The sequence below is a fragment of the Hemitrygon akajei genome, chromosome 2 (assembly GCF_048418815.1).
Source record: "Hemitrygon akajei chromosome 2, sHemAka1.3, whole genome shotgun sequence".
NCBI classification, from domain to species: Eukaryota; Metazoa; Chordata; class Chondrichthyes; order Myliobatiformes; family Dasyatidae; genus Hemitrygon; species Hemitrygon akajei.
In genome coordinates, this window is record NC_133125.1 from 168,474,632 (window position 1) to 168,496,922 (window position 22,291).

The 22,291-nt window shown below is 44.8% G+C and overlaps 1 long non-coding RNA gene across 1 annotated transcript; it reads right to left on the reverse strand.

The window, feature by feature from the left end:
• Nucleotides 1–314: 314 nt before the first annotated feature.
• On the reverse strand, nt 315–21,512 carry LOC140718420 (uncharacterized). Its single transcript, XR_012096683.1, has 3 exons — nt 21,427–21,512; nt 16,430–21,095; nt 315–519 (listed from the first exon to the last, which is right to left on the reverse strand). It is a non-coding gene; the product is annotated as an uncharacterized lncRNA (long non-coding RNA).
• Between the last annotated feature and the right edge of the window lie 779 nt (nt 21,513–22,291).

Below are 22,291 nucleotides of genomic sequence, written 5' to 3' on the forward strand. Positions count from 1 at the left end.
CCTCCAGCACTGTGTGCGGAGTTTGCGCACCCTCCCTATGATTGTGTGGGTTATACCTCCTCTCCCCTTGTACCCCCACCAGATGCTCAGGTAGCCTCCTACATACCAGAGAGATGGGTGAATTGGTACACTGTAAGTTGCCCTTGGTGTATGGGTGAAAGTTAAGAATTGAATTGAATTGATTTTATTTCTTACATCATTCACATTCATGAGGAGGAAAATCTGTACGTTACATCTCTGTCTAAATGTGCATTTTAATTTATAATAAATAGAACAGTCAATGTAACATAGAAATACACTCAAATCAGTGTGAGTTTATCAGTCTGATGGTCTGGTGGAAGAAGCTTCCCGGAGCCTGTTGGTCCACTTCCCGGATGGCAGCAGCTGGAATAGATCGTGGTTGGGATGACTTGGGTCCCCAATGATCCTACGGGCCCTTTTTACACACCGGTCCTTGTAAACATCCTGATTCATGGGAAGTTCACAACTACAGATGCGCAGGGCTGTCCGCACCACTCTCTGCAGAAGAGAAGGAAGTGGGTTTGAGTGAGTGGATGATTGACTTGAATTCAATTGGCCCAATGGGCTTATACATAAGTCTGTAAAACATAGATGCTCCATTTAGCCATTTGACCCATCACCATTCCAATATGGCCAAATCAGTATCCTTTTCAACCCTATTCTCCTGCCTTCTTCCCATGACTCTTTACATCCTGATTAATCAAGAACCTATCAACCTCTGCTTTAAATATACCCAATGACTTGGCCTCCACTATTCTAAATTGATGCCCCTCTATTCCGAGGCTGTGTCCTCTAGTCCTAGACTCCACTAATCTAGGAAACATCCTCTCCACATCCACTCTGTCAAGGCCTTTCAAAATTTGGATCGAGACACGAACGCTGAGGCGCGTGGATGTCAGCGAGTTAGACCGGCGGGAAGAATTTTAAAACAAGACAGCTTTATAGGGTGGGCGCCCGAGTAGAGGGGGTCAGAGTGAGAGGGCTTTGGCTCATTGGGGCTTGGGCAATAACGCATCAAGACGAGGTAAGTTACTTGTGAAGAATAGGAATAGGAAGTATGTCTGTGAGGCCGGTGTTCTGTCCTGGGTGTCAGATGCGGGATGACTGGGAGACTCCCTGCCTCTGGGATGGCCACATCTGCACCAGGTGTGTTGAGCTACAGCTCCTTAGGGAACTGGAGATGCAGCTCGATGACCTTCATCTGGTAAGGGAGAGTGAGGAGGTGATAGTGAGGAACTATAGGCAAGTACTCACACTCGGGCCTCGGGAGGCAAATAAGTGAGTAACAATCAGGAGAGGGAAGGGCAATAGTCAGATACTAGAGAGTACCCTTGTGGCTGTCCCCCTTAACAATAAGTACTCCTGTTTGAGTACTGTTGGGAGGGGGGGAAATGACCCACCAGGGGGAAGCAACTGTGTCTGGCTCTGTCGCTCAGAAGGATAGAGAAAGGAAGAAGATGGCAGGATGGGAAAGGAAGAAGTTGAGAAGCAGGACCACAAGGGTAGTGATCTCAAGATTACTGCCTGTGCCACGCGACAGTGAGTATAGAAATAGGGTGAGGTGGAGGATAAGGATGGAGATAGAGTGAGCGTGGCTGAGGGATTCGATCAGTTGCTGGATCATTGGGACCTCTTTTGGGGTGGGTGTGACCTCTACAAAAAGGAAAGTTTCACTTCAATCTGAGGGAGATCCAATATCCTGGTGGGGAGGTTTGCTAAGGCTATTGGGAAGAGTTTAAACTAGAATTGCTGGTGGGTGGGAACCGAGCTGAAGAGACGGAGGAAGGGCCAGTTGGCTGACAAATGGAGGAAGTTTATTGGTAGTGTGAGGGTGGATAGGCAGGTGATAGAGAAGGGATGCACTCAATCTGATGGTTTGAGATGTGTCTATTCCACTGCAAGGAGTATCATGAACAAAGCGGATGAACGTAGAGCGTGGATCAGTACTTGGAGCTATGATTTTGTGGCCATTTCAGAGACTTGGATGGCTCAGGGGCAGGAATGGTTACTTAGAGTGCCAGGTTTTAGATGTTTCAGAAAGGACAGGGAGGGAGGCAAAAGCGGTGGGGACATGACACTGCTGATCAGAGATAGTGTCACGGCTGCAGAAAAGGCGGAAGTCATGGAGGGATTGTCTGCTAAGCCTCTGTGGGTGGAATTTAGAAGCAGGAAAGAGTCAATATAGACCACCCAATAGTAACAGGGACATCAAGGAGCAGATAGAGAGACAGATTCTGGAAAGGTGCAGTAATAATAGGGTTGTCGTGATGGGAGATTTTAATTTCCCAAATGTTGATTGGCTCTTCCCTAGAGCAAGGGATTTAGATGGGGTGGACTATGTTAGGTGTGTTCAGGAAGGTTTCTTGATGCAATATGTAGATAAGCCTACAAGAGGAGAGGCTGTACTTGATCTGGTATTGGGAAATGAACCTGGTCAGGTGTCATGTCTCTCAGTGGGAGAGCATTTTGGAGATAGTGATTAGAATTCCATCTCCTTTACCATAGCATTGGAGAGGGATAGGAGCAGACAAGTTAGGAAAACGTTAAATTGTAGTAAGGGGGAATATGAAGCTATAAGGCTGGAAGTTAGAAGCATAAATTGGGAGCAGATGATCTCAGGAAAATGTATGGCAGAAATGCAGCAAATATTCAGGAGATATTTGTGTGGCATTTTGCATATATGTGTTCCATATAGACAGGGAAAGGATGGTAGGGTACAGGAACCATGGCATACAAAGCCTGTAGAAAATCTAGTTAAGAAGAAAAGCTTACGAAAGGTTCAAAAAACTAAGTAATGATAGAGATCTAGAAAATTTTAAGACTAGCAGGAGGGAGCTTAAGAATCAAATTATGAGAGCTAGAAGGGGCCATGAGAAGGTCTTGGTGAGCAGGATTAAGGAAAACCCCAAGGCATTCTACAAGTATGTGAAAAACAAGAGGAAAAACCATGAGAAAATAGAACCCATCAAGTATGACAGTGGAAAAGTGTGTATGGAACCAGAGGAGATAGTAGTGGTACTTAATGAATACTTTGCATCAGCATTCACAATGAAAAGGACATTGGCAATTGTAGGGATGACTTACAGTGGACTGAAATGCTTGAGCATATAGACATTAAGAAAGAGGATGTGCTGGAGCTTTTGGAAAGAAGCAAGTTGGATAAATCACCGGGACCAGACGAGATGTACCCCAGGCTACTGTGGGAGACAAGGGAAGAGATTGCTGAGACTCTGGCGATGATCTTTGAATCATCAATGGGGACGGGAGAGGTTATGGAGGATTGGAGAGTTGTAGATGTTGTTCCCTTATTCAAGAAAGGAAGTACAGATAGCCCAAGAAATTATAGATCAGATAGATTCTGCCTCTCAGGTTCTTTTCCATCAACTGACCAATCACTTCAGTGGTTGATCAGTTGATGGAAAAGAACCTGAGAGGCAGAATTTGTGAACATTTGGAGAGGCATAATATAATTAGGAATAGTTAGCATGGCTTTGTCAAAGGTAGGTCATTCCTTATGAGCCTGATTGAATTTTTTGAGGATGTGACTAAACACATTGATGAAGGAAGAGCAGTAGATGTAATGTATATGGATTTCAGCAAGGCATTTGATAAGATACCCCATGCAAGACTTATTGAGAAAGTAAGGAGGCATGGAATCCAAAGGGACATTGCTTTGTGGATCCAGAACTGGCTTGCCCACAGAAGACAAAGAGTGGTTGTAGACAGGTCATATTCTGCATGGAGGTTGGTGATCAGTGGAGGCCTCAGGGATTTGTTCTGGGACCCCTTCTCTTCGTGATTTTTATAAATGACCTGGATGAGGAAGTGGAGGGATGGATTACAGAGTACTGTGCTCATTTCTGGTCGCCTCACTACAGGAAAGATGTGAAAACCATAGAAAGGGTGCAGAGGAGATTTACAAGGATGTTGCCTGGATTGGGGAGCATGCCTTATGAGAATAGGTTGAGTGAACTCAGCCTTTTCTCCTTACAGCAACGGAGGATGAGAAGTGATCTGATAGAGGTGTATAAGATGATGAGAGGCATTGATTGTGTGGATAGTCAGAGGCTTTTTCCCAGGGCTGAAATGGCTAGCATGAGAGGGCATGTTTTTAAGCTGCCTGGAAGTAAGTACAGAGGAGATGTACTAAGTTTTGTTTCCAGATAGAGTTGTGAGTGCGCGGAATGGTTTGCCGAGATGTATAAGATGATGATAGTTATCGATCATGTGGATAGTCAGAGGCTTTTTCCCAGGGCTGAAATGGCTAGCATGAGAGGGCACAGTTTTAAGGTGCTTGGAAGTAAGTACAGAGATGCCAGGGGTAAGTTTTTTACACAAAGAGTGGTGAGTGCGTGGAGTAGGCTGCTGGCATTGGTGGTGGAGGCCGATACAATAAGGTATTTTAAGAGACTCTTGGATAGATACATGGAGCTCAGAAAAATAGTGGGATATCGGTAACCTCAGGTAATTTCTAAAGTAAGTACATGTTCGGCACAGCATTGTGGGCCAAAGGGCCTGTATTGTGCTGTAGGCTTTCGATGTTTCTATGTTTCTATTTGATAGGATTCAGTGAGAATCCCCCCTTATTCTTTTAAATTCCAGTGCGTGCAGGTCAGAGGCATCAAATGCTCTTTATACATTAACCCTTTCATTCCTGGAATCATTCTTCTGAACCCCCTCCAATGCCAGCAAATCTTTTCTTAGATAAGGGACCCTAAACTGCTCCCAATACTCCAAGTGAAGTCTGACTAATGCCTTTGACTCCTTGACTCTGTGAGAGACACATGTTATGGGGAACAGTCATGAAATTGGAGATGGAATCATGATGGTATGAGCCTAACTCTTAAAGCGCAGCAGATTAAATGTGGCCAGATGTATGGGTACAACTATTCATAGTTCTGATTCCTAGCTCAGTCTGCTGACCCAATAACATAAGCACAGTTTAACATGATGTAACATACCAATTGCACTTGCTAACCACTGCGAAAATACACCGCACTGACGGGCAAGGTTTATCATTCATCCATGATGTGTATTCATTGACAGAGCAGTGGGGGATGAATGTGGTCTTAGTGCCCTGGGCCACTAGGTCAAAGGTGGGGGAATTCCACTGCAGCTCGGCATGAGGATGTGTGTATTTGGCAAACCCTCGGCAGCTCCTGCAATAGATGAATTTCCTCCTCAAGCCAGCACTAACTTTAGCTTCTCGCATCATGCGATAACTTTAAGCAATCCTGTGATTACCTCACTCTGCCATCTCCACTCCATCATTTCCTGTTGTTTTACAGAAAGATATCTGGGTGTTTCACTGCACCAGATTATACCCAAAGCAGATTCAGATAAATAGATATCTTTTCTCTAGCTCATCCACGTGAACAGACACACACACACACACACACACACACACACACACACACACACACACACACACACACACACACACACACACACACACACCCCTCCCCCCTCTCCACCCAGATGAGATAAATGCTCCTGATGACGTGCATCTCAAATAACCTCTGACAACCATGTCCAACTTTCATGTGTAGCCTAGCAGAACCATTTCTACAGGGAAAAGGGCAGAGGTGGGTTACTGGCACCTTAAAACCAGTAGCTTTGGGCAGATGGGATATCAGCTGTGGTTGGAAGCTCATCTGGGAGAGGAAAACTCTGATCTCAAATCTCCTGCTGTCAAGTGACTATACCCACTCATGGGATAGGCCTTGGGAGTAAACCCTGAGGAAAAAGTCCAGAGCTGGATTCCCTAGGATGGTTCTGAGTTGAGTTCAGCGCTGGCCGGTAACTCCTGTGATGCTGCTGGTGCCAAACAGTGTCTGTCTCTACTGTTCCTTTGGAATCGTCGTCTGCATGGGGACGGGGAGCCTGCTACATGGGTGTGGTGAACTACATATGCCTGTCTGGACACGACCCTGCTGACTGCTCCTGTGGCTCCTCCCACAGACCCCTGTATAAAGGCGATTGAGGTCTGAGCCCGGCCTCTCAGTCTCCAGGATGTAGTATGGTGGTCAACCATTGCTTGTTCCTTCTTCCAGTCAATAAAGCCGATATCTCGCCTTTACGTCTCAGAGAGAGTTATTGATGGTGCATCAATGGGCAACAGCTTGCTCTACATGTCATACTGCCCTGGTTTGCGTATCACATAGACAGCCAGGACACAACATCCATGGTCAAACCCTGACCAATGGAGGCCTCAAATAGTCTGTCAAAACCTTGTTGCTGTACTGGTCTTATGTTGTCCTATGGGATTAGTCTAAATGGTCTGGCCAGATTTGGAGGGACGATGGGCTTGTTTCCACTTTGTATCAGTCTTACAAGTTTTGATGGTTGTACCGTGCAGGGCATTCTGAGAAGGCTACATCACCATCAGGAATGGCGGCTCCACCGTGTAGGGTTGTAAACTCAGCCAGCTCCATCACGGGCACAGCCTTCCTCACCGCTGAGGACGTCTTTAAAGGGCGACGCCTCAACGAGACGGCATCCATCACTAAGCACCCACTCCATCTGGGACATGCCCTCTTCTTGTTACTGTCATTGGGGAAAAGGTACAGGAGCCTGAAGACCCTCACTCAGTGGCTCTTCCCCTCTGCCGTTAGATTTCCGAAAGGTCCATGAACCCATCGGCACTACTTCATTATTCCTTTTAATTTAGACTCTTTATTTTTGTAATTAAAGTATGTTTATGTATTTGTGTAGTACTGCTGTGGCAAAATGACACTCCACATAATAGAAGTCAGTGATAATGAATCCAATTCTGATTCTATAATCGTTTCAACAATACTTTTTTCATTAAATGATTACTGGAAATGCTACACATGACTGCATGCTTTCCTTTATATTCCTTGTGTTTCTCCATGAATACAGTTTATTGATATTGCCTTGTCAATCACACTTCCTCTTTAAACAATGCACACATTGTGTTTGTCGCAAAGGGCCCAGCCCCTCACTATCCGGTGTAGAAACCTGGAGGGGCCTTCCAGAAGGGAGTTGGAAACATACACAGTATGAAATGCCTTGCAGGCTCTGTTCTTTCCCCAGAGTCAGGGCTGAACTTTAAATGGTTCCAGTCTCCAGCCTGAACTCCCAAGGGAGGTATGTGAACTTGCAGGTTTAGCTTGCAGTACCGGAGGGTTAGGCCTGCGCTCTACCTGGGAGCCTCAGGGTTGCCTGCGTAATACTGCAGACCAGTATGACCTGGCTTTGTTTGGCTCCTTCTACTGCTGGCTGAAATGTCGAAGCTGCAATGCTGACAAACTGCAGGATGTTACATCACTAGCTCTTGGTATGACCCTGGCGTTGCAAAATACCTATCAGAGCATGGCAGAGCTGGTTGCATCATGATAAACTTGCCTCCATCACATAAAAATCGGTGGAGGAATGTCAGTCTTACTCAGTCAGAGGTAAGAGGCAATGATAACATTTTGAGGAAAATGATATTTATCAGGACTTTCGGAACAGAATCACGATTAAGTTGATTAGCACTGATATATTCTGTGAAATTAAGTCAGCAGTGCAGGGCATGAGATAAAAAAATTACTGTAAGTTACTATAATCATTATACATTCCTCCAATTGCCAGAAAATTGTGCCCCCTCATATTAGCTATTTCTGCCCCTGGACGAAGTCCATCCACTTAATCTATACCTCTTTATCACACAAAATGTTGGTGGAACTCAGCCGGTAAGGCAGCATCTATGGAGAGGAATTAACAGAAGAGATTTCATCTACTTTTGCATCTTTTAAATCTGCTCCTCAGCATTTTTCTCCAGTTCTGCTGAAGAGTTCCAGCTCAAGACGACGACTGTACTTTTTTTTCCATAGATGCTGCCTGGCCTGCATTTTGTGTGTGTTGCTTGAATTTCCAGCATCTGCAGATGTTTGACATTTCATTGGGAAGGGTCTCAGCCCAGAATGTCAACTATTTATTCCTCTCCATAGATACAGATTTCCTCCAGCATTTTGTGTGTTTCGCTCTGGATTTGCGGCATCTGCAGAATAGCTTGTGTCTGTGCCTCCTGTCATCCTGTACACCTCTATCAAGTCACCTTCTATCCTCCTTCACTCTAAAGTAGGGGTTCCCACCCTGGCGTCTACAGACCCCTCGTTTAATGGAAGAGGTCCACAGCATAAAAGTGGTTGAGAACCTCTGCTCTAAAGAGAAAAGCCCTAGCTTTTCCTCTTAAGATTTGCTCTCCAATGCAGGTAGCATCCAGGCAAAACTCCCCTGCTCCCTTCCTAAGGCTTCCACATTGCGTCGGTTTGCAGATGAAGAGAGAGTGGAGGCACTTGGCACATTTTGTACACACAGTTCCAGAGGAGACATTGGATTGTGTATAATTAGGCACTTGGCAAGGACCAATAAAAAAGAAGTTAGATTTAAGCTGAGTGGACATTGTGGGAGCGGCCTTTGTGTAAGTGGACCGGTGTTGGAGTGGGGACAGGAGGCTTTGGCTCATTGAGGCTTCAGCAAGGAGACCAGTTCTGCATCTCAATGAATCAAGCAGCAAACAGGCCCTTTGACTCATTGAATGGTGCTGACCATGAAGCACCCTTTTGCACTAATCCAAACCTTCATTCGCCCCACACTCCCATTTTACAGTTTATCTACACTCACACTGACCAATTATTGTCCCAACTTGCACCTTTTCAGGATTTGGAGGCAGCTCTCCAGGACGGGACAGTTGGATTCACTGAAGGCAAGGGAACACAACTGCCTCTCAGTTCAAGTCCCGGCCTCTGGTGCTGTCTGCGTGTGGAGTTTGCACGTTGTCTCGCTAAGCACATGGACTTATCCCCGGGTGCTCTGGTTTCCTACCACGTCCTAAAGCTGGGTGTGTTTCTCTGTTTACTGGCCACTGGAAATTTCCCCAAGGGTTTGACTGTGGGGGAAGGATCTGGGGGCAGTTGAGAGGAATGAGGCAAAAATAAAATTGGATCAGTGTCTCAGTTTGTTGGAGGACTCAGTGATCGATGGGCTGTTCCCGGGTGTGCACACCAAGCATACATCAAGTGGTGCTGGAAGGTCAGCAACTCAAAGTTCAAATTCAAATTTCAAAGCAGGTTTATTATCCTGGTATGTATAATATAACAATACTACTTTGAGATTCATTTTCTTGCATGCATTTACAGGGAAATAATAAATACAACAGAATTTACATAAACAATTACCTACAAAACACCCGACGTGCAAAAGAAGACAATCAGTGCAAATAAAAAATAAATATTGAGAACATTAGTTGTTGAAACATCAGTTCAGAGTCGCGGTGAGTGAAGTTATCCATGCCTGTCCAGAAGTTTGTAGGGTAAGAAATGTTCCTGAACCCAGTGGTGTGGGACTTAAGGCTTCTGTATCTATGTGAGACTCTTTAGTCCACCTGAAACTTGTTTTATTTCTATTTCTGGAGGAGATCAATTCAGTGATTGCAGCATCACATCATTGTTTCTGCTGAGCGCTGTCCGGTTGTCGTCGACTCACGGCGACCCTATGGATGGGGTAGCCGTCCATTGGGCTTTTGTGGAATGTAGATTGCCAGGCCTCCGCACAGATACCAGCTGCTACCCAGGTTAGGACCCGGCTGGATTCGAACTCTGGACCATCGCCAGTGCTGATACCACTACACCAGCAGCCGGCCCAATCACATCACTACAATATTCCACAATTCACACTATTCAAAGCCAATCGCTTCAAATTAGAACATAATCATCTCCATCCAGACGCACTTGAGACTGGAGACCCTGTGGCATCCCCCCACCCCCTCGCCACGGACATCCTCCATTGTACCCGTGGACACGGCACGCTCCTTCTCCAGGGACACGTGGGCACCGTCGCAACCTCCGAGGAGGATCATGCGCTCGGCTGAGTGGAATCCTTGACCGAATGCCCACCTTGCCAGGGCCCAGGTGCAAATCCTGCGGAAGATTCCCCCTGACTGAAGCACTCGCTTCTAGACCAGGCAGCCACCGATCAGCAGCACGGGCCCCCTGAAAGACAGCGAGGTGTCCGTAAGGGAACGCTGCCGACTGGCACATTCCAGGCTGCAGGAATATGTGCTGAGGGATATACTGAATTTCGATGCGGCCAATGCAAGTACTCTGTGGGGCATTCCCAGGGACCACAAACTGGGCTCCTTCCACTACCGCACATGGAGAGGCAGAGTCAGGTGGGGAAGCTCCTCAAACAAGGAGAGGGTCTATCACCGAAAGGAGATTCAAGAGTGACAATGGTACTGTGGTTTATTACAAATTTCACATCACAGCCGGTGATAATAAACCTGATTCTGATTTATAAATTACTAAAGATATTGACTGGCTGCTACTCCATAAGGAGCAGGATTAGGCCATTCGGCCCATGAAGTCTGGTCTACCATTCGATCATTAAATGGTTTCAGCATGGACTAGGTGGCCTGATTCTGTGCTGTACTTTCCTATAATTCTATGTTGTCCAATTTATTTTCCCTCTCAACCCCATTATCCTGCCTTCTCCCCGTAACCTTTGACACCTTTACCAATCAAGAACCTATCAACCTCTGCATTAAATATACCCAACGACTTGGCCTCCGCAGCTGTCTATGGCAATGAATTCCCCAGATTCACCACTCTCTGGCTACAGAAATTCCTCCTCACCTCTGTTCTAAATGGGCATCTCTCTATTCTGAGGCTGTGCCCTCTGGTCTTAGACTCCACCAGAACTGGAAACATCCTCTCCACATCCTCTTCATCTAGGCCTTTCAGTATTTACAACCCCATTCATTCTTCTAAATTCCTCTTCCTCTCTGCTCTAAAGAGACGTACTTGTGCCCCCTGGTCCTAGAGTCCCTCACTATCCCACAACTGGAAGCATCCTCTCCACACCCAACTCAATCAGGCCTTACAATATTCAGTAGGTTTCAATGAGATCTTCTAAACTCCAACACACACAGACACAGAGCCGTCAAATGCCTTTCATTCCCAGGATCATTCTCTGGACCCTCTCCAATGCCAGCACATCCTTTCTAGGACGCAGTATAAGTTCGTTCATTATACCGCAGTACAAGTGACAGTAAATAGATCAATTACCAATTACCAATACCTTTGCATGATACATGGGCATGCTGCTTTGGTGCTGAACTCTTGCATTCTGACCCCAACTCTCCCCCACCCCAGCACACCCTTGAGTGTGTTGTTTGCTAATGTGAATAACTTGCATTTCAATGCATGTTTCACTGTCCATGTGATAAATAAATCTGAATTGGAATCTTCAGCCCAGGCAGTCAATTTTAAACCTAAAATTAATCCCATCTTTTATTTTCAGTGTTGTGTGTGTTGCTCAGAACTTCTTGTGCTGTGCTGTGCTGAAAGTTTTGTGCTGTGTTAGTTGTTTTATAATATAAATAAAGTCTATTTTTGAAATTAAAAACAAGTCTCCAGCTTGTTTTCCTTCTGAGTGCCAGGTTTCCTTGCCTCTCTAGCGTGACTCTCGGATCGCACTGGCCATTGACGCAAACAGCATATTGCAGAGCATGTGACAAATGAAGCTAACCTTTATCTTTAACCTTCTGCAGTCAGGCCTTGGCCTCAGCCCAGGGAGAGCAGGAAGGTTGGGATCACTTTGTTTGAGCAAATCGTGACTGTGGGAGGGGTGGGATTGTGTAGAGAGGGGGCTCTTGAGGCTGCAGGTGCTGATCGAAGCACTGCTCACTATGAGGGGAGAAGGCCTGTTACATCATGAGCTAGCATTGCGTGCCGAGTATTTCCTGTGCAATACCTTATGTGCTTCAGTAACCTAGTGACTCAGGCTCCCCATGGATCCTTTAACCACAACCAGATGATGGCTATTACTTAACCCTTTCCTTCTGCTCAATGACTTGTCTGGGATTCAAGTGTGAGAAGTGGAAAATGTGCTGGAGAGGAAGGTCTGATTCACTCTCGTAACACCATCGTCTCTTAGGCATTGGAGTATAATTAGGTAACTTGGACCAATGAGTCTTTTCCACAATCAGAATCAGCATGCGTTCTGAAACTTGTTAACTTGGCAGCAGCAGCACAAGATAATATAGAACGAAAAATCAATCAATTACAGTAAGTATATACATGTATATTGAATAGATTGAAAACAGTGCAAAAACAAATTACATATATAAGGAGAGGTGATGTCCATGGGTTCAGTGTCCATTTAGGGATTGTATGGTAGAAGGGAAAAAGCTGCCCCTGAAACCCATCCTGGCTGATTTATTATTCCCCCCCAACACCGTCTCCTACCTTCTCCCCATAATATTTGACTATGAATTATCAACCTCCACTTTAAATATCCCCAGTGACCTGGTCCCCACAACCATGTGTGACAATGAATTCCACAGATTCCCCACCCACTGGCTAAAGAAATTCCCCCTCACCTCATTTTTAAAGGGACGTCCCTCTATTCTGAGGCTGTGTCCTCTGATCCTAGATTCCCCCACTACTGGAAACATCCTCACCACGTCTACTCTCTCCTGGACTTTCAATATTCAATAGGTCAGGAGTTAAAGTCAAAGTAAATGTATTATTAAAATAAATGTACTGTATATCAGCATATGCTACCTACATTGAGATTCATTTATTATTGAGGCTTCAATGGGATGTCCCCTCATTCTTCCATATTCCTCATATATTAACTGTTTCATTCCAGGATCAGTCTCGTAAACCCCCTCTGGATCCTTACAACAATCACGTTCCCTTTCAGCACAGAAAGAGGACAATAGGCCCATCAAGTCAATAGTAGCTCCCAGGGCAACCCTGTTAATCTTCCCACAGCCACAACCACAACCCCAGATCTTTGCCACTCACCTACGCTCTACAGGCAGTGATAGTCCGGAGCTCAAGGGGAGAGGGGAGAGATATTATAAGAACTTGAGGGGCAATTCTTCTTTTTTGTACAGAGGGTGGTCAGTATATGGAACAAGGACATGACACAAGCTTCAGAGAAACTACAGCAAATAAATGTCTGTATGACAATTACTGAAACCTCACTCAACAATTACACATACACGTGATTTATATAAACATATAAGCAAGCATAAGGAAAGTTGAACTACATAAAAAATAATATTTTGGAATCAAATCCAATTCCTAATGCCCCCCCCCCCCACCTGTGGAGCCTCAGTTCCCAAGTTATTTCCCCCCCACTGGAGCCCCGTCTGAAATTCCATCCCTGCTTTCTGAGCTCCAGTTCAAACGTCCCCCCTCTACTCATGTGGTCCCCAATTCCTAAGTCCCCTGACACTCACCGGGGCCCTCGTTCCCATCTGGCCTGCACAGTGAAACTTGGATCTTGAGGTCAGGATGTTGATGGCTGGGCACTGAGGCCTGGACAGTGAGGCCTGGGCCCTGAGGCATGATACTGACAACTGGGCACTTAGGCCTGTTGAGTGGGATATGGGCAGTGAGACCTGGACTCTAACAAGCCAACAAAACAAGCAAAACAGCAAAACAAGCAGTGAAGAAGGCTAACGGAATGTTGGCCTTTATTACAAAGGGAATTGAGTACAAGAGCAAGGAAATCCTTTTGCATTTGTCCAGGGCCCTGGTGAGACCACACCTGGAGTATTGTGTACAGTCTTGGTCTCCAGGGTTAAGGAAGGACATCCTGGCTGTAGAGGAAGTGCAGCGTAGATTCACAAGGTTAATTCCTGGGATGTCCGGACTGTCTTATGCAGAGGGGTTAGAGAGACTGGGCTTGTACATGCTGGAATTAAGGAGATTGAGAGGGGATCTGATTGCAACATATAAGATTATTAAGGGATTGGACAAGATAGAGGCTGGAAATATGTTCCAGATGCTGGGAGAGTCTAGTACCAGAGGGCATAGTTTGAGAATAAGGGGTAGGTCATTTAGGACAGGGTTAAGGAAAAACTTCTTCTCCCAGAGAGTTGTGGGGGTCTGGAATGCACTGCCTCGGAAGGCAGTGGAGGCCAATTCTCTGGATGTTTTCAAGAAGGAACTATTATTAATGCTTTTTGAGATGGTGATTTAGATGCATATCATATTTTTTTTACTGAGTTAAGTATTGTATGTAATTAGTTTTGCTACAACAAGTGTATGGGACATTGGAAAAAAGTTGAATTTCCCCATGGGGATGAATAAAGTATCTATCTATCTATCTATCTATAAGTATCTTATGGATAGGGGAATCAAGGAATATGGGGACAAGGCCAGCCATGATCTCAGAATGGCGGTGCAGGCTCGAAGGGCCGAATGGTCTACTTCTGCACCTATTGTCTATTGTCAAAACCAAAGAGCTGATTATTGACAATAGGAGGAAGAAAGCTGGGGTCCATGAGCCAGTCTTCATTTGGGTATTGGAGGTGGAGAGGATCAGTAAAACTAAATTCCTTGGTATTATCATATTAAACGCTCTGTTCTAGGACCAGCACATACAGGCCACTTCAAAGAAGGCAGCTTTCTTAGAAGTTTGGCCAGATACAGCGTGTGATCTTTGACAGGCTTACATACACTGGATGCACGGTGGAGATTCACTGGCAGGCTGCATCATGGCCAGGTATGGAAACATGAGGATAGAAACGCCCACAGCAAGTTGTGGACACAGCCCAGTCCATCACACGAAAAGCTCTACCCTCCGCTCAGCACATCTACAAGGAGCACTGAGACCTGTGAATGAGGCCTAGACAGTGGGACTGGGGCCCTAAGACCTGGATATTGATGGTTGGACATTGAACTCTGGCAAGTGAGGCCTGGACATTGAGACTTGGTTACTAAGGCCTGGATATTGATGGTTGGACATTGAACTCTGGCAAGTGAGGCCTGGACATTGAGACTTGGTTACTAAGGCCTGGATATTGATGGTTGGACATTGAACTCTGGCAAGTGAGGCCTGGACAGTGAGACTTGGTTACTAAGGCCTGGATATTGATGGTTGGACATTGAACTCTGGCAAGTGAGGCCTGGACAGTGAGACTTGGTTACTAAGGCCTGGATATAGTGGCATGGGCATTGAAACCTGGACAATGAAAGTACAATGCTGAGGCTTTAAATTAAAGCCTAGACAATAAGTGCTCAAGTCAAGCTGGGAACGACCATAAAACCAAGGCTCCCCAGATGGGGGGTGTCCATGGATTCATTGGCCAGTAGCAGGCCCCAGGGACAGAAGATGGCTGCATTACTGCCTCTCAGCCCCAACCATGGTGTTTGTAGGTGAGACTGAGATTAGACAGATTTGGCACTAAAGACCAACAAGTCCAAGTATTTGCTGAGGGCAGTCCACAAATGTCATCACATTTCCCACAGCAACGTAGCATGCCCAGAACTCACTGACACTAACCGTACGTCTTTGGGGCTTGGGAGGAAACCAGAGTACCTGGAGAAAGCTCAGTCGATCATCGGGAGAATGTGCAAATTCCCTATGGACTGTGGTGGGTAATGAAGCCCAATCGGTTATGTAAAGCGATTTCGCTGATCACTAGATCAAGTGTTCCCGGCTTAACCGTGAGGGACTGAGTAGAGATTGCTTCAGTGTGAGATGTTAGGCTGAGGCACTGCCTGGTCTTTCAGCTCGCTGAGTGGTTACTCAACAGAGAGCTACTGCCTCAGAGCTCCACTGACCTGAATTTGACCCTGACTCTCTCCTCCCAGGCAGCGACCATTGGCTCCTGGCCAGGGGTGACATCATCTCTGCATCTGCAAACGTAGTTGCCAAGCTCTCTATGAGACTAAACTCATGAGAATTTCCCAGGTGGAGTCATGGTCACAGATACACTCGTCATAAAAGCAGGCCTTTCAGCCTGGTGTGACTGTGCTGGCCCTCAAATGCCATCCTATTCTCCCGCACTTGGAATTCCTCCCACATCAGAAGACTTAGGTTAACTGGCCACAGCAACCCATCCCTAGCCATAGAGTCGCACAGACAGGAAATGGCCATTCGGCCCATCTTTCTGAACTGACCAGGACTCCCATCTGAACTAGTCCCATTTGCCTGTCTGTGTCCCTTATCCCACTGAACATTTCCTCTCCAAGTAGCTGCCTAAACGTCTTTTAAATGTTGTTAATGTACATGCCTCAACCACTTCCGCTGGTAGCTTGTTCCGCACACCTACCACCCTCTGTGAAATAAATTCCCCTCTCTCTGCCCTCACCTTGAAGCCGTGCCCTCAAGTTCCTAATTCGCCAGCTCTGGGAAAAAAACTGAACGCAGTGGCCCTTTCGATTTCTCTCTGGATTGGATAAAGCCCTAACCTGCTTAAATTCTCTCTACATCACAGACCTTCGATCCCAGCAACATTCTTGTAAACCTCTTCTGCACTCTTCTCAGCTAATGGCGTCTTTCCTACCACAAGCTAATCAAGACTGTGCGTGTTGTTATGACTAAAATATATTTTTCAAAAGATCAGAGTTCAAAATAAATTTATTATCAAAGTACATACATGTCGCCATATACTACCCTGAGATCCGTTTTCTTGTGGGTATTCACAGCCGAGCCAGCCGGTGGTGTAATGGCATCTGCCCCAGACTTCGAGGCGAGTGGTCTCGGTTCAAATCCAGCCGGCTCCCTGCACGCTTTCCATCCGTGCTGGGTTGAGCATTGAGCTGGCAACTCGTGCTCGTAAAGAAACAGACAAATGCTAAAGAAACAGCAAGGCTGTCGCCCGATGCACCACGGGGCACAGAGAGCAACAACAATCTGCAGCAGAACAGAAATGTATTAGATTACACACAAAGACTGACAAGTGTGTAGAAGACAAACTGCAAATTCAGAAAAAGTCACAATAATCATAATACCAGCTTGAGCTGAGACAAAATGTTTTAGAATAATAATAATAATAATAATAAATAGTAAATAAATAATACTGAGAACATGTGTGTTAAGAATCCTTGAAAGTGAGTCCATAGAGTCATAGAAAAGAACAGCTCAGAACAGGCCCTTTGGCCCTTCTGGTCCATGCTAAACCATTTAAACTGCCTAGTCCCAAAAAGAGTCCTGGGTATGACTCTAAATTGCAACTAATAATGAGGCTCTGACTGGGGACTTTCAGAGCTTTGGGGAAGGTGAAATTATCCCGTAGTCGTTCACTGCTCCCAGGGCCGCTCTGACCCGGGACAGTAGCTCCTGCAAGGGTTCCTGCTCAGGATATGAGTGAAGGCCAACTGCAGATCTGCCAGGTTCAGTAAATGAAATTATGAGCTAGGACCTCAAATGACAACGTCTATAGGACAGGCGGATGAACATTTGGGAAGAGCAATGGCGATTTCTTCAGTTGACCCAATGGAAGGCAATAGCAAACCACCGTTGCTAGATACTAGGTTCCCTAGAGTCTATTTGCTAAGAAAACCATGGTCAAACTCACAAAATGTATCACACAACAACAGCGCCAAGAGGATCTTCAAGACAATTCTGAAGACTTGTCTGAAGAAAGTCCAGGTGATAACACCAGAAATCAAATTGACTTTATTACTATAAACCAAAGATTTAGAAACTCAGTGACTCAATGCAAAACATATCCAGATGCAGACTGTAATAGTGACCGTAACCCAGTAATATGTCACGTCAAAGTAAAACTGAAAAACTAAAGAAGCAAAAACCTGAACAATCCTTGACTACTCGCAATTAATTAAAGATGAAAACTTAAGACCAAAATTTACACTTGAAGTAAGGAATAGATTTCAAAGTCTAGAAATAAAATCTGTTGAAGATGATAGCAATCATGTAGACATGAACTTTAACTCTCTGAAGGATGCCTTGGTAGATTCAGCAAAGCCAATGATTCCTAAAAAAGAAAAAAGCACAAAGAATAAATGGATGACAGATGAAATCAAAAATCTGATGGAAGAAAGGAGACAGAAGAAAGCAAATCTTATAGAATATAAATCCTTAGATAAAAAAGTTAAAATCTTATGTCAAAAAGCCCAAGAAGAATGGTTAAACCAGGAATGTGAGCAACTAGAAAGAATCCCTATTACTGATCCAAAAAGGCTACATCAACAAATCAAGAATATCACTGGTAAAAAAGCTCCTCTGTTCTTCAGGTGGATGTTTGAAAGCAAAGGACGTTATCATTATTATGGAAAAAGATGAGATTATGAACAGTTGGACTGAGTATATTCAGGAATTGTTTGAAGACGATCGAGGCGAAAGATCAGAAATTAAGAAGAACATTGAAGCTCCAAGTATTTTAAAATCTGAAGTTCGTAATGCAATAAATAAGATGAAGAAAGGAAAGGCAGCAAATCCTGATGAATTAGTAATAGAACAAATTATCGCCCTTGAAGATTATGGAATTGAAAAGCTTACTGATTTAATCAATGACATTTATGAGACTGGAATAATACCAGAAGGGATGAAAAAATCAGTATTTATCACTCTTCCTAAGAAACCTGGAGCAATAGAATGTGAATTACATAGGACCATTAGTTTAACGAGTCATATCACCAAGATACTTCTAAGAATTTTGATGACAAGAGCTAAAAGTAAGATACAAGCTGAAATAGGTAAAAAACAATGTGGTTTTGTGAATGTTAAGGATACTATCAGAACGGGCTATTCAAGTGCAAAAGGATTTGTTTGTTTTGTCAACTGCACAAAAGCATTTGATAAAGTGAAGCACAATATGTTATTTGAAATAACTAGATTTGAAAGACCTCCGCCTAATCAGAAATCTGTACTGGAAACAAACTGCTGCTGTAAGAATAGATGGAGAAGTGAGTCAGTTTACGAAAATCAAGAGAAGCATTAGACAAGGGTGTGTTTTCTCCCCTGATTTGTTCAATGTGTACAGTGAAACAATATTACAAAAAGTAAGAGACATCTTGGGAATCAAAGAAAACATCAATAATTTCAGATATGAGGATGACACTGTGTTAATTGCAAGTACGGAGGATGAACTACAAAACTTAATTGATATAATTGTTGAAGAAAGTGCAAAAATGGGCCTATCTATCAATTGCAAAAAGATAGAATGTATGGTGATATCCAAAAAGAAGGAGAATCCTCTCTGCAGGCTGAGAGTAAACGGGGAAGACATAAAACAAGTACAGAACTTTTGCTACTTAGGAAGCTGGGTGACATCAGATGGCAGGTGCAACATGGACATCAAAAGAAGAATAGGGATGGCAAAAGACACCTTTACGAGAATGAAGAGTATTCTGACCAACACTAAACTAAGCATGACAACCCACCTCAGAGTACCGAAATGTTGCGTTTATCCAGTTATGTCACATGGTTCAGAATGTTGTGCAATATCTAGTAACATGAGGAAACGAATTGAAGCAGCAGAGATGTGTTTTTGTGGAGGATGCAAAGAATATCAGGGATGAAACGAATATCTAACGAGGATGTCATGAACAGAGCAAGCACAAAAAGAGAAATAATGTATGAGATCATGAAAAGGCAACGGAACTTCATTGGACATGTGATTAGGAAAGAGGAGATAGAATGCACAGTAATTATGGGAAAGATTGAAGGGAAGAAAGCAAGAGGAAGGCAAAGACAGATGATGATGGAGACAGCAGCCAGAGAACTGGAAATGAATACCAATGAACTGATCCACTTGACCCGAAACAGGAGTGTGTGGGCCACGGCAGTCAAAGCTCAAACTGGGCATGGCTGCTGGTGATGATGATGAGTCCCAACGACCTGCACCGGGACCACATCCCTCCAGGTACGTATCCAAACTCTTCTTACGTGCTGAAATTCAGCTTGCACGTACCACTTGCACTGGCAGCTCATTCTACACTCGCATGGTCCCCTGAGTGAAGAAGTTTCCCCTTATGTGTTGCTTGGATTTCCAGCATCTGCAGATTTTCTCCTGTTTGTTTTTCCTACTGAGCTCGGGTGGTACTAATACTAGAGGTCTTGGTTTGAGGACGAACGGTGAAATGTTTAATTCTACCCTCTCAGTCCTGAAACGTTACCCGTCCATTCCCCCCCACAGATGCTGCTTGACCTGCTGAGTTTCTCCAGAGGTCTGTTTATTTTTTAACTCCAGCGTCCTTGTGTCTCCCTTCCAGACACCTTCTCCACCATCACCTTCACCTTTGCTGCTGCCATCAGGGATGCTTGGACACGTATAAAAAGGTCTCACTGTGTGTTCAAAAGTACGTTCTTCATATCCTTCCTGTACCAGCGTGATCAGACCTGCACCCAATACCCCAACTGTAGCCAAAACCAAGTTTTAACATCCATAACTTGGCTTCCTGACTTTTATATTCAAACATTTGTTATAAGACCAGAAGACCATAAGGTTTAGGAGCAGAATTAGTCTATTGGCCCTTTGAGTCTTCCCTGTCATTTCATTAAGGCAGATCTGTGTTTCCTCCTGTCTTCTTCCTGTATCCCTTCATGCCCTGACCAACCAAGAATCTATCAACCTCTGCCTTAAATATACATAAAGGCTTGACTTTCACAGCCGCCTGTGGCAAAGAATTCCACAGATTCACCACTCTCTGGCTAAAGAAATCCCTCCTCATCTCCGTTCTAAAAGGAAGCTCCTCTATTCTGAGGCTGTTTCCTTTGGTCCTAGACTTTCCCACCATAGCAAACACCCTCTCCACATCCACCCTATCAAGGTCTTTCACCATTTGATCAGCTTCAGTTAGGTCACCCTCATTCTTCTGAATTCCAGGGAATACAGGCCATATGCCATCAAACATTTCTCATTTGACAAGCCATTCAATTGCAATCATTTTTATGAACCTCCTTTGAAAGCCAATTTTAGCATATCCTTTCTGGATAAGTGATCCAAAATAGCTCACAATACCCCAAGTGAGAACTCACCAGTACTTAATAAAATTTCAACATTACATCCTTGCCTTTTCATTCTGTTTCCTGCCGTGTCATCTGACAAAGGTGATAACGGTCTCTCTGTGACCATTATTGTTCTTGGCAAATTTTCCAACAAAAGTGCTTTGTCATTGCCTTCTTCAGAGATTGTCTGCCTGGTGTCAGTGGTCGCATAACCAGGACTTGTGATATGCACCAGTTTCTCATCCGACCATCCACCACCTGCTCCCCGTGGCTTCACGTGACCCTGGTCGGGGGTCCATCAGGTGCTACCCCTTGCCCAAGGGTGATCTGCAGGCTGGCAGAGTGAATGCCTGAGGAAACAAAAGACAGACATATCATTTGCCTGCATTATTACCCTATCTTCTTGTGTTGTCACTTTCAGGGGGATATGGACTTTGAGCCCAAAATCCGTCTGTTTCTCGATGCTCAGTGGAAGAAATGCTGGAAGTTTTCTAACACTTAATGCCCTTTGTGAAGATGGTTTCTCTCAGGGAGGATAAGCTGTTAAAAATTGAAGCTGTACTCCAGCACGTCTATGTTAGTAAACAAAACCAGAAGGAGGCGCAGCAGGAAGGGACGTCATTAGACTCTGGGGGCTTTTTGTAAGTGTTGACGAGGGAGTTACTACGGCTCGAGTCATACTTGGCTGGTTGTGCGACTGGGTAGTGAAGTCCGTAGAGAGGGCCACTGCCAGAAAGCAATGGAGTTCGTAACCAGCACGCAAGTTCCAGTAAACACCTCGGAATAATAGATGGTTTCTCTTCCAATGGAAATATACCCAGCCATCTCCTCCCCCATCCCCCTCCCTTCTCTCTCCCCACCCCTCCCCCCTCTATTACTTCCCCTCGCTCAGCTTCCTCTGCCTGGGACGAATGTTGGAAAGATTAAAAGTCAGGGATCTGGGCTGCGATTTTAACCGTTTAACTGCCAGCCGATCCTGAAAAGGGAAAGAGAGGGAATTATTCCCGTAGATTCCTAGACTGTCAGAAGGCAGCTGGAACATTTTTTCCGTTCTCGTGGGGAATGGCAGCCAGAAGTCAAGCTGGTTGAAATGAGGGAAGTTTTTTTTACATTTATTTCTGCATTCTTTTAAATTTAAATTATTTAAAATTTATCCCTGCCTGCAATGCAGACATTAGTAAGAATGACACTTAGGGCCCTCCCTTACTTCCTAAGCCAATCTAGGGGCTATTCAAAGTCTCCAAGATGGCGGATTCACTTCCCCTGTAATTTTGGTAGGCGTGAGGCCAGATTAGTTTCATGCCATCGAAGTTCAAAGAACATTTATTATCCTTGAAGTCTGTCTCCTTACAGGCAGCCACAAAACAAAGAAACCCAATGGAACCCATTAAAACAAGACCATCAAACACCCAACGTACAGAAAGTAAAAACAAATTGTGCAAAAAATAAGAGTAGGAAAATAACATTCAGAACTGAAGTTCACAAAAGTGAGTCCACAGCTACGAAGCCAGTTACAGCCGGCCCAGGAGCCCATTAGTTACAGGCC